The sequence below is a fragment of the Rhinolophus hipposideros genome (genome assembly GCF_964194185.1).
Source record: "Rhinolophus hipposideros genome assembly, chromosome: 20".
In the NCBI taxonomy this organism is placed as follows: Eukaryota; Metazoa; Chordata; class Mammalia; order Chiroptera; family Rhinolophidae; genus Rhinolophus; species Rhinolophus hipposideros.
In genome coordinates this window covers 40,396,907-40,410,772 of record NC_138066.1, presented here as the reverse complement: position 1 = coordinate 40,410,772, position 13,866 = coordinate 40,396,907, and the positions used below count along the sequence as shown (strand labels likewise).

The 13,866-nt window shown below is 33.2% G+C and overlaps 1 protein-coding gene across 9 annotated transcripts in view; it reads right to left on the bottom strand.

The window, feature by feature from the left end:
* Positions 1-13,866, bottom strand: part of TANC2 (tetratricopeptide repeat, ankyrin repeat and coiled-coil containing 2) — a 266,923-nt gene that overhangs the window by 153,657 nt on the left and 99,400 nt on the right. The window contains exon 1 of one of the 9 annotated variants that reach the window (XM_081027324.1): positions 8,278-8,901. The exons of the other annotated variants lie outside the window; for them this stretch is intronic. The gene's annotated coding sequence lies outside the window, so the exon portion shown is untranslated. Of the gene's footprint in view, positions 1-8,277; positions 8,902-13,866 lie in introns of those variants that run through there. 9 annotated transcript variants of the gene reach the window in all.

The following is a 13,866-nucleotide window of genomic DNA, read 5'->3' as shown; positions in this document are numbered from 1 at the left end:
ACTTAACACCCCGTGACTTGTACCTATGGGGGACTTTAAAGGATCTGGTGTTATGTAGAAAACCAGCTACACTGGTGGTACTTCGCGAAGAAATTGAACCGGTATGCGCAGAGATACAAGTGGACACTTTGGTCAAGGTCGCTCAAGCAGTAGTTGGCCATAATCAGAAGTGTCTGGACGCTGATGGTAACCACTTTGAGCACCTCTTGTAATTGCAGAAGTCAAATGTGACTTGTAGTCATCTTTTGTTATCGGTATGTATTATTACAATTTTAATACAGTTTTCCTTCCTTAAAATGTGTATACATTTTTTTGGCACCCCCTGTTTTACATATAATTTGGATGATGTCTAACTTCTCATCTGAAACTATGTAGGGCAGGGGTGCTAACATCTTACTATGTGGACATCAAGAATACTGACTTATACCTGATGAAACAAAAAACAGAGAAATAGAAATTATAGTATTTATGGCTATAACCAATAAAACAAAAAACAGTGACATAATTATGTCAGGAAAAAAGGTGGGAGCAGTGCAAATAAGCTTAATGTTTCTTTACATATATTTAAATCAAGAAATTTCAGTAGAAGCATAATAATTTAGAGATATGGAGTTAACCAAAAGAAAAAATAGCTGGAAGTGATTGTCCGCCAAAGAAGTGGAATTAAGAATGAGAAAAGATGAGGCTGCAAATTGCAATTTTTAACTTCAAGCCTTTCTGTACAACTTGATTAAAAAAAAAATCACACACACCCTTCATTAAAACAAACATATACATAAAACTATTAGGAAACTAATGCTTCTCCCATTTTAAAATTCTGAAACCAATAAGTATTTATTAATTTTAACACGCAAGACATTATGATAGGCACCAAAACCTGCTTTTTCTCTTCCTCAATACCTAGGCCTTTACATGACCTATAAAGAGCTGTCAACAGGACAACTGGATTTACTAGTAATCGCTGGGAACTCTTCAGAGAGTTCTGAGTTCTTGATATCAGCATATGGATGTTATTTTAAAGTCATGGGAATGTATTAGGTCACCTAAAGACAGAATGAACACAGATCTTCTAATACTTTATACTTCTCAAGTAACTAGACTTCCTTTCACGACTTAGGGTGAGATCTAGCCCCTCCTTGCTATCCATGCATATTTTGTCCCTATCCAGTTCTGCTACAGTAAATGGGTCATGCTGGTTTTCACCCCAAAATATTATAAAGAATAGACCCCCAAATCGCTCTCCTATGCAATAAATTATTGTAGCTTAGGCTTTGAAATTCTAAATAGTCCATGATTCCAAACTGCTGAATTTTTCACATATTCATAAAACACAACTAGTTTCTCTTCAGATTATCATGTATTTTCTTTTATTTCCTCTTCTTTCACTAGCAAATTTCTTAAGTTTCTTATTCATTAATTGATATAAATTTTCATATCTCTGTCTATAATGCTTTCATAGTATTCAAAAGTTTATCTTGAAGAGCCTCCAAGAACCCATCTTCCAGATTCCCCATTAATGTAAAATATCATGAAATTAAACTCTATAATTTAAAAAATTGGTACTTTATTTGAGATGGCTAATGTTTATATTTTTAAAATATTTTGGAGAAAAAAACTTTTTGATCAAATTTATTGTCAACATTATGTGAAAACATAATTAAATACGAGTTTATTGTAATCATTGACTTACACCATCTCAAAATATGGACAGTAAATATCTAAGAATCCTCTCTATATCGTAAGTCAAGGTTGGTAAACTTCGCTTGCAGGCCAAATTTGGCCATCTGCCTGTATTTTTTATGAACTGTGAGCCAAGAATGGCTTTTACATTTTTAAATAGTTACATTTTAAATGGTTAAATACCTACCTAATATCTTTGTGAGTTTGCCTGTTAACCTGCAAATCCTGAAATTATACTATCTCATCATTTAGGATCCTGACCTTTCCCTTTTCCCAGACAGCTTTTATTTAATGTATCCTCAACCACTATAGCCATAGACTTTCTACATAGCAAATTTTTTAGTCTAGATTTCTATTATAATGAGTTTTACTTTAGTTTGCACATTGAAGTAGCAATAATTTCATTCCTCTTGCTTTTAAACACTTTATTTTATCAAACTGTGCTATGAGCTTTAAACAATATGGTGGAGAATCAGTGTTACATTCCTACTCTTATAACACAACATATTCCACAGCCATATGGTTAGAGCTATTTTCTATTTTGCTCTTAATAAAGGATACATAGAATTGTTTGTAATAATACCCATAACAAAACCTTTTACTATTGTACAGATTCAATTACAGTAGGTTAGACCATGTCCCTTGAAATGTAAAGACAATAAATTAACAGATTTATAAGTAACTGTCAATACTGATTCCTTTTAAGAAAGGAATTAACAAAAAGCTAACAAAAAATAGTAACTCTTTTATTGAGCTACCTAAATGAGAAAAATATTTAGTTAAGATGAGAGAAACAACTTAAATATTGAAGGAGAAATATAAATAGCTTTCCCAATTTTATTTCCTATTTTATAATTGTGTAGACATGTAAAAGAGGATTACTATAAGGGAAATAGAAGGACTACAATTTATTTTTCCAATTTAAATTGTTACTGTAACAACAGGTGGAATACTGTTGATAAAATGCTAACTCTCTGGCTCTTAGTTGTTGCTATGTTTTTGTGTACCAGGTATACTTTAGACTTAGTAGCTCTATCACATCTTTTTATACAAGTGTTCAAAATTATTTATACCCTTCGTAATAAAGACTCCTTTAAAGTTTTGTAGTCTGTGAGCATATACTATTGGTATAAGCGTAAATAATATACAGAATAATCATTGCTAAGTTAACAATGCTTGAGCACCAATGATCTGAAACTGTTCCAAGTTTCTTACTCATTTAATCCTCACAATAACTCTATGAAGTAGATACTATTATCACCTCTTTTTACAGATGAGAAAACTGAGAAAAAGAGATACAGTAATTATTCATTACTTGCCCAAAGACACAAAAATAGTATCAGTCAGGATTCAAACCCAGGCCATCTGGCTCCAGAGTTCACAAACTATGTCACGTAGCCTTTATGCTAAACCGTATTGCTAAATAATTTAATACTTATATTACTAACAAATGCTAAAATAGAAAAGTCCACAGTGCACACTGAATGTATAACTTTACTATATTTCTAAGCATCTTATCATATGATAATATGACAATATATTTATTATTACTTAATGGAAGGGAGTTCTTTAAATGAGACAAAGAAGGGGAAATTATACACTTATCAATTGTTTTAGTTTGAATATGAAACCAGTTTCCACTGGAATATAAATGCACACTGAAATACTCTTGAACATGAATAATTAGTGTATCAATGTTACAAGGGAAGTCAATACCACACCCACTTTGTTGACAGCAGGATGTTTTCTAAATCCAAGCATGCTTTAAGCCTCCTGATCAGAGCTTTAACCACTTTCTGCTCATGTTAAACACTCAACCTAATAAGTAAAGGTAAAAACAGTTTCCACCTCACCAAAGAAAAAACTGGAAAAGTAAAGAAAGATACAGAAAGAGATAAATAGGGTCTTGCATTTGCCAATGAGTGAAATCATCATCAATTATTACTGAATACTGACTAGCAGCTGTTGTAAGCATTTTACCTATAAAAACTCATTTAATCCTTATAAACCCAATGGGAGTTGTTATACCTATTTCATAGAAGAGGAAACAAACACAGAGAGGTTATATAACATAACCAATATCACAAAGTAAGAAGCAGGCTGTGAACAACTATACTATACCTTTATCACAGGTGTTAATGTAACAGGCATCTTGCCTAGCTTCAGCTGTGTTAAAATTATTAAAATTAAAATTTATTGGAGTAATGATGTTAAATGGAGAGAAACTTAATCTTCAAAAATCTTGAAGAGTCCTGTATGTGGCTATAAATTACAGACACCAAAAAGACAGCTAGAACTCTAAAAAGCATTATTTGGCTGTGAATTTCTCATACTTCCTTCTCCCACCTTCATTCCCATCTGTTTTATGACCCCGTCTCTCTTTCTCCTCTTTAAAGAAACAGAATACAATTATTTGCCTAATGTGGACCACTGCAGCTAAGAGTTTGGACTACGGTTCAGGAAAGCAAAAAGCAGAAAGAATCACATAAGAACAATAGATTCATGGTCCTGTGTGAATTTGTATTCATGATGTCTATGCAAACTTGAAATATTCAATGTGAATATTTGATTAAATATTCTTTAAATCCCTCTCAAATCTCAGGTTCTGTAATGGTTATCTACGTTGGTACTCCCAGTATCTGTCAGACTGCACCTTATTAATCTCATCTGTCTTCCTATGTATGGGTTTTTCTATTTCTAAAGGTTTACTTCTTGACCCCTGAGAGCAGTAGACACTGAAGTTAGAGAAAGACCAAAATTGGAATCCTCATCTCTTATGCCTAAATTGCTTAATGATTAACCTGATTAGAGCTTGTTTTCATCTACAAGACCAGGGCCATAATAATTCAAACTGCTACAGAAAAGATCAAATGAGTTCAACTCAAAATGCCTGGTAAATGCTCACGAATATTCATTCCCCACCTTTTCTGTTTATTTGTTCTATTCTCATTCTCAACAATTTTTACCTACTCTTCAAGTTTTAACTACTCTGTATGTATCTAACATCCAGTTTCATATTTTAAAATCTTACTTCCTTTTAAAGTGTTGAAACCACAATTCCACTGTAATATCCTCCTATCGTCTTGAACTCAATGTGCCTCATTTTCTCAAAACCATCTGTCCTAATCTCTGTTCCTATTAATGAGGCCATCAATTCCCATTCTAAAAACCTTGGAATCATCTTTGACAGATCTTCCACATTCCTGGATTCTGTGACTGGTTGGTCACCAATTTGCTTCTGCCTCAAAATCTTTTTCCTCCTGGTACCTTTTCCACTGCAACCATCTCAGCTGACCATTGGCCCAGAAGCCTCCTCAATTCAGTCCCTGTTTTCTCTTCCACAGCAGCCTTCATGCTCAGGACAAACTGATGTATTTACCATTGAATGCATCCTGTCCTCTTGCTGCAAGGTTTTACTCTGTCACCTTATTTACCATTTCACTTTCTGATCCACATAGTAAATATAATCTTTTCTCTCATTAAAAAAAAATACTATCCTTTAACATATTAAATCACAATTTATCTGGGGAGTTTGAGCAAAATATAACTTTTCCATTACCTTATGAAGTGCCAAAATGATTGCTATCATACTTTGTTTTGCATTTATCCATTCTTCTTTCCTTCTAAACGACATAGCTTCCTTTAGTCACTTATTTCCCTAAGTGTGCTCCTTGGAACACTTGTTGCACATGATTTTGTAAGAGTTGTGTAAGGAAAATAAGAGTCTGTTGTCAAACAAGTTTTAGATATGCTAGATTAAACAGTTAAATAGGTTCCTTTATTGTAGGACTTCTCACAGCTTTAAAAATGCTAACTTCCTAGTTCCTTCATCATCATTCTTTTTTATTTATGACATGAAAGCATTCCTTTCTCATCCCACTACAGCTTGACTCAGCTCCAGACTACGACACACTCTTTTGAACTGGGATCTCTACTTCCTAAAAATGATACCCAGACCAAGAGATCTAAGTACTATATCTTAAACTTGGGAATTCATACAGATAGGTAGTAATATATTGGGTTATGCAAATTTGTAAGAGAAAATGTGGCATATTTTCCTGAAGAGGTTTACTTAAAGATTTTCATTGGAAAACATTTTTTTATGATAAAAAATATAGAATGCAGACTATTTTAAAAGAAAAAATATAAGACTTTCAAAAAATTTCCAGGTTTGAGTTTGGATGCCTCTTGAGGCTATCTCCCACACCCCTCTGGTATGTATTCAAATTCCTCCGTCCTAAAGATACATACTCCCAAGGAAAGTCCAAGAACCACTGAAGTAGGCCAATGGAGAGGAAAAGTAGAGAATTATTACTTAGAGAATGTTTCCTTTGTGATAAGTATTATACTAGACCCTTTACTTATATTATCGTCTTAATGCCTACAATGACACTACAATAGGGCATTATTTCATTAATTTCACAGACAAGAAACTTCGGAGAGGTTAACAGGAACTGAGCTGCAAAGCTGCAAAGCTTACAAGTGGTTAAATGTTTACTACAGAATACTCGGTCAACAAATAAGACACATTTATCATAGAAATATTATGACTGATTCCCATGAGAAAAAAACAACTAGAAATCAGTTTTAAAGAATTTATCACCAGGTGAGGCTTTCAGTCTTAATATAGATCCTGATAGAAATGAGGCACCTATTTCCTAATAAAAGCTTATTAAGCAGTACCAACAATTTTTTAGATATGCAGAAGTGTTATCAGGATGACATGTTTTATTAATGGAAACGAGGGAAGAAACTAAAGCCTTTTACATTTGTAAATTTTATGTATTATTTATTCACTAGCACATTTCTTCCAAAATAAAAGCAATGCCTACTATGAACTAAGATTTTTACCCAGATGTCTATTATATGAATAATATTGAAAAGACTTCCAAGGATTTCAGAGAGTAAATCTGAAGATGTCGAAGCATTTTGAAATTGAGGGGTTAAATTATAAGTCCAAAACATGAAGCTTATTTTGTTCACAGAACACTACCAGTTAAATCTGCAACTTGAATCTTTACATGTGGAAATAAACCAGACGGTTCTTCCTTTAAGAAAACCTAGTACAGTATATGATATACAGATTCACCAAATCAACTTACTGCAGAATCTCTCAAAATGGGGATCTTCATTAGTGGATTTTAAAGTAGACAAATTACAAACAAACAAATATGTTTATATACAACATTTCAGGAATATATCCATTGGTCAAGGCTCCCAAAATAAAAAATATCACAGGATGTGCTCCAAGGACGATTACTTTAAAGTGAATAAACCTATTATTAAAAATATAACCTTTATTTAAAAGTGCTCAAACCTATCTTTGTTACCATTAATAAGAATTATGGTTTCAGAGGTAACGGAAAACAAAATCATTTGTATGTATACATTTGTGAGGATAGACTACTCATAAAAAAGTGTTAACTTACAATGGACAGTTATTAAATATACATAAATTTTAAAATTTATATTTTCTTGCATGGCAATGGTTAAAATGTGAATATTCAATTTATTTAATCTATTACATGCTTTCAAATAAAAGTAAAATATTTTCATTAATAGCAGATAATGGATAGCAGATAATGAAGTACTGATTAGTACTTCAGATATTGGGCAAAGTCATATGTACACATCAATAAGCAAAAATCTCAAGAACAGAAGGAATATAAGTCAAAATGCAATGATATCAAAATCTCCTCCCCAATTTTGTAAATTAAAGGAACCAGTTATGCCCCTAAAGTATATCTTCTCTGAAAAAAATGCATTTAAGGACAATTCAGTAAGATAAATAACTGTAAGAATGAGCCCAGATGAAATGCCTTTTTCTTTTGTGAGGTGGCTGAAGATGTCTAATATTCTAATTTTGAAAAACTAAGTTCCTACTTTTAGTACATTTCTAAGTTACCATGGTTAGCTGCAGAACTAAAAAAGAGAAATTAAAAGCCAGAAAATGGACACGTCTTTTGAGAAAATTCTATAACTTCTGTTTATCTTAAATTGATAATTACTAAATGATCTAAAAATACAAGAAAGTATTTCTAATTTATCTTTCTCAACTGGGAAAACACAATATAAATCAACATAACTAGCAAATAATGTCAAGTTAAAAAAAATCTATTAAAATTATGAAAGAACACTCACTTGTAAGGACTCCAGTTAACGAAATAAAGATCTGATGTATTAAAAAAGCATGCTTACAAAATTCTAGGTTTCCGTACAATTATCTTTTTAAAATGTACTTTACTTATAAGGATATTGCAGTAGGAAGCAGAAATCTATTCTGGAATCACAGTCTAACAAAAAAAGCAATCTGACCTTCACATTCATATTAAAAAACTGAGTTGACAGCTTTCTTCACATTGAAATATTTTTAAAAACATGAAACTATTTTAAAAGATTCATATATACACACACATAAAGTAAAAGAATACACAATTAAAAATTAAATAAATGTGCCTAAAGACATTCTTTAATGGCTTCCCTGAAAACTAAGTGTCAAATTCTCTTCGGTTGCATTTCTTTTTCTACAAAGCTCAAAGTAGGCCTTATAGCTCAGAAATCCATGTAACACACAAATACTCTACTCATCATACTCACAGGCTTTAGTTTTTCTTCCACATCAGTCAATATTATATAGTATTTTCTCCTGAAAATCTGAAAGGCTTCTTCTTATTCACTGATCCTGTTGTTATCAGATCTGACACATCAGTAATGATCCACACTTTATCTTCTTCAGCGGTCTCTTCACACTGCCCAGAACTTACTGTACGTTACAGGTGATACTTCTTACAGCAAATGCTGATTATGGTCCCAAAGCACAAGTGATGTTCCCAAAGGAGCTTAGAACCCCTAACAACAGCACCTGCTTCGTTTGTCTCCAGAGATGCAATGTGGTATTTGTTTTGAACAGCTAATGATTTCAAGTCAGATTACATGGATGAGTTCTTTTCCTTAGCTTGCCTGACATAAGCTTATTTATCCTTTCAGAATACTGCAGCAAACATAGACTGTATGAATCCCTCAGGAAAAGAAATATTTTTATATAATTTTTCTCTGTGGCGCAGTTTAGTTTACCCTTCGGTTAGAGCAAATTGCTGGAAGAACTGGTTCTGAGGTTTCCAATGGCGCAGCGTTAACATAGTGAATGATTCACGGATGTTCTTAACATTCAGGAGTTACACGGAAGGCTAGCAATGCAGCCCAGGTCCAGAGCTGATGAATGGTGCAGTGCTGCTGTTGTCATAGCAACCGAGAAGGGGTGGGGGAAGCAGCACCATATAAGGAGCTGTGACGAGGATTCTGGGAACGATTTATATTAAAAAACTGTAAGCTCCTCATGCCTTAAAGCTATAAACTTCTCTCTTACTGATTCCTCCCCAGATTTTTCTCTTCCAAATTCCTAAGTCAGAGCTGTGTGAATGAACACAGATTGCAAAATACAGTAAGTGAGTAGTTACTAACAAAAACCCTGCGTATTAAGGTAACTAAAAAGATTAATAATACTTTAGCAAGCTATTATGTGCCTGCATTATCATCATAATTTATTGGGTTAAATGGTAAAATTAAACAGTGATAAGTAAGGAACTGTCTAGAATGTAAGATAGCAGAAAATTTATTTTTAAATACTTAGAGATATTAAACACCTGATTAAATGCCTTTCATTCAGATGGTAGCTTCAGATACCAAAACTGCATGCAGAACCATCAATGATTGACTAATATAGTAGCAATGGTGTCCACTTCAAAAGGAGACATACTACCTCTTGTATTCCTTTTAGATGCAGACAAGTTGAAGACAGTAACTTCCCTGAAAATGAACATAGCCTTCACTCATGACTAACACTCATACCTTGTGTTATTCACTGGTGATACAGTTACCTTTCCATCCTAAGCTTCTGGGGGCCCTTCCCCACTGGGCTTGGAGAACCTTTCTGTTGTCATAGTTTCTCCTAACCTCCCAGGAATCCAGAAGAGTACCTTCACTTCCAGTGGACAGCAGGATAGCTTCAAAAAAGAATCATGGGAGAAAGGAATGCTAGGGAAAGTGTCAATGCATGGATTTAGCAGTGGTAGTGGTACTCTCTCTGCAGTATTCTAGACATGACTTTGAACTGTCTTGTACAGAAAAAAATTTTTCAATAGGCTTCTGAAGCATGATGAATACCACTGGTGCTATTTATCTATTTAGACAGGGCTTTTCTACATGAAACTGTTCAGTATCATATCAATGTATGTTTCTTTCCTCTCACCACGTATTTAATACAATTCTCCGATACAAAGTAAAGCAAAACAATTACGTAAATTTATCACATTGTTCTCTTAAGGGATAGCATTGTCACTATAATAATAATTCTGGCATAATTATGTATTTGTTAGTCATAGGTCTATGATATATTAATCTCCATATATGATGATAGCCTCTATAAAATGTGAATAAAAAGGACTGCAGTGCCATAGGAAGAATAAGCACTCGACTAGTCTTCTGACTGTATTTGTAACAATGGCTCACTTGCTTACTAGATGTAACCCTAGGTAAGTCATCTAATTCCAACCCTCAAAATTCATCATCAGTAAACTACGGGTAATAACATATTTTCTACTTTCTAAGGCAATTATGGAAATAGAATAATGTAAAGGCTTGAAATTCTAAAATTTTATGTTATTTAAAAATACCAACATAAGCAAAATAGCAAAGATTAAAAGGGGAAATGAATTTCAATGTAGCTCAACAGATGGAACATGGCTGGAAAGAGTAAATATTTTTTCAAGCTACTTTTTATGTTTGATTGAATATTTGGACTCATCACCCTGCACGTATTTGTTGCAAGGAGATATTTCATGTTCAAATTGTAGTAAACAGATGCTATGGACTAGTGTTAAAGACCTATTTAACACAATCATGTAAAAGTAATTCTACTTCACCATGACTTATAAATGTCTTTAAAAAATGGTAACTAGGAGACAAAAAAGAATAAGCAATTTCTAAAGCACATGCAAAGTGTGAAATTTGTTTCAAATGATCTTTTTATTTCCTCTAACTAGAAAACTGTCAGGCAAACCTAAAAATAAGCATTTATGTTAGATATGAAAATTCCATGGACAGCACAACTCAGTTCTCTATTTCCTTGACAGTGTAATCTCTTCTATCTAGTAAACTTTTTAAATCAAATATTGTCTTGCTCCAGTGGTTATTTCTGAGGGAAATTCTCTTTAGTTGTGACTTTTAGAATACCAATAACTCAATCCCTTAAAAAAAAAAGAAGGCAAGTTCATCTCTTTCCCGGGTCAAGTTCAGCTGATCCATGCATTAGATGGATTCTAGAAGAACTTTGTAAAAAATACAAACTTGGACATTTTTTCCACTGGCTTACATTTTCATGCTGCTTACGCTCTATACAAGCTGACTGGGATAACACATGGCCAAGGTACTTTAAAATACAAAGTACATAGGTTTTGTTTTGTTTTTGTTTTTAAAAATTTGGGTTGAACTTAAGATGTGGGAAGAGAGAGATGTAAGGCGCTAAAATATTCCCATGGCCACTAATTTTTAACTGACTTATGATTAACTTAGGTAAACCATTCTAAAACTTAGAGTTTTATATTATTTTTATTTTCATTCTTTTTCCAATCTTTCCCCTTTATAAGCTTTCTCTAAGGAATAATTATCAGTGCTAACCTCTACAGTGCTTAAAGGTAGGGTAATACTAAGGAGGAGGTGAATATATGAAATCACTGTTCTCACAGAAGTAAGAAAGTGTCGATTCAAGCTTTGGCCTGATTTCTAATGTGGGATTTTTCCTTTCCTAAGAATTGTGACTGCTCCAAATCAAGACTTCAATTTGCAACAATAATGAATAATAGAGAAGAGAAAAAATATATATATTCTTAAATAAGAATTCATCTTGTGGTCAATAAAAGAGTAGGATAAACTGGGAGGGTTGGACATACTGAGAAGTAGTATTTCTGTTTAATGAATGATATTTAAGGGATTTCTGAGGATAATTTTCATTACATATAGTTTTTACTTGATATGTTGACTTTATCACCTAACCCCTGAATAAAATTTCCCCAAATGTGTGACACCACCTCTAATTTATAATCTCAACATTTGAAAAAGATCATTTAGCTGGCAGGTGGCTCTTCAAGAATGTCTGTATTGCTAACATAAAAGGGCATATTTGAGCTACAAAATATACATATCAAATCTCCTTTCTCTCACTTAAATCATTAAACAAATCTGAATTTATGAAGTTCACTAAATGATACAGATGTATTTATAACTTAACTTTGTAAAATAATCACTTTCAGAAACCAGAATTATACACTTTCATTGAAAAGGAGGGAAAACATGGCTATTCAACCAACTCCGGTATATACCAGAACACTACTCATTACGTTGTCTAAACAAGAGCGATCATTCATATGCTTAGATGATTCCAAAATGGCCATATTTCTTTTTCTTTTTCAAATGCAGCCAATGACATGAAAGAATGAATGACAATGAAATGATGTGTTTAAAATAAAAATGTCCTATGGAACACTCTGCCCTCTGGTGTTTAAAATGTTCACCAGTGAGGGAGTATTCTGTCATGCCACATATTTATTACTTTTATGGGCTGAATGTGTCAATTAATTTGGGCACATAATTTTCTATAGAGAGGAAAAAATACGGTTTTACATTATAGTAAGTTCTGTTATCATAACAAGAATATCTATTCAGTGCTAAGCATTATATAATCCCATACTATAATTTACTTCCTGTTTAGAGTCACTCAGAGGATTTCTTCTGAATCATGGATACTTACTTATTTGCCTTTCATGATGCTTTGTGAGTGAGAAGTATTCCTTATAACCAATATTTAGTCTTTACATTCAACATCTGACACACTGAACTGCTCATATTCCATAGCAGGTGGGCAGATAAGCAAGTAGGGAAGACAGCGTCTAAAAATAAACTTCCTAGGAACTGTGGCATAAAAATCATGGTGAGTTTTCTGGGAAAGGTCAAAGAGGAAGCAAGGACAAAGAAGGATTTTTTTTTTTTTTGTAACCTTCATGGTATTTACCATGTTTAAAAGTAATACCTGACTCTTAGAACCACCACATACTAGCTAAAAGGGATTTAGGGGTCCAGAACAGGCCTCCCCAAAAGGTGCCACTTTGGCATGTGGATTATTTTAAGTGGAAGGCAACTGAGGCCCTGTGGGTTCAGAAGAAACTTCTGCCCCTCCCTTAACTACCTAGAAGAATCTAAATTGGGGGCCTTGCCCATAATGAGTTATTACCAGAAATAGCTTTTTATGACCTATCTATAGGGCAGGACAAACTTCTAATTACTGAACATCTACTCTTATCGTCCTGTGAATGATCTTCCTCCCCTCTGAAGCTCCAAAACTCTTACCTCAGGCTCAGGATGCCATATATACCCCATTATACCTTTCTGTCTCTAAACCTCTCATGTATGTGAGATCTCTGACTCATATGTGTGGGGTTCCCATACATAAGTATGTAATTAAATTTGGTTATTTTCTCTTGTTTATCTGTCTCATGTAGATTTAATTAGACCAGCCAAAAGAACCTAGAAGGGTAGATAAAAACTTCTTCTTCCCCCACAGAGTATCAGATTATTAACCAAGGGATTGCTAACTTTTTCACCTGTTAGGATTTGTTTTATTATTTTCCCCATATAGATTTTCAATTTGAAAGATTTTATCTATCAAAAATTTTATTTATTAAACAAAGAAATAATTATTAACAGGGGTTTCAAATAAATGAGTTGATCACAGTAAGGCAGTAAGGTGATATAATTTCATCTAAAGCAAAAAAGGTTAGCCTATGTAATTTTATGACAAGTAAATGTGTATTTTCTTTTAGTTTTTAAATATTGAAATCATATCCAGGGCATCGTACTAAATATTATAGAGGATAATGATATTTAAAAGGAAATTAACTGTGAAATGATATGTTTGATATAGTAAGTGCTAGGCACATACAGAAACTCTCTACAAACATTTCTGTATTCCTCTCAGCCCTGTATTCTTCCTTACGTATAAAGAACAAAAGGTCAAAAAGAGTTAATCTGTTCAGACATATGGCTTACAAATGGATGAGTGTGAAATTTTAACATGGTTCTTTGACCTACCGGAAAGCCTGGACTCTTGACCAGTATGGCACTATCTAAATCCAG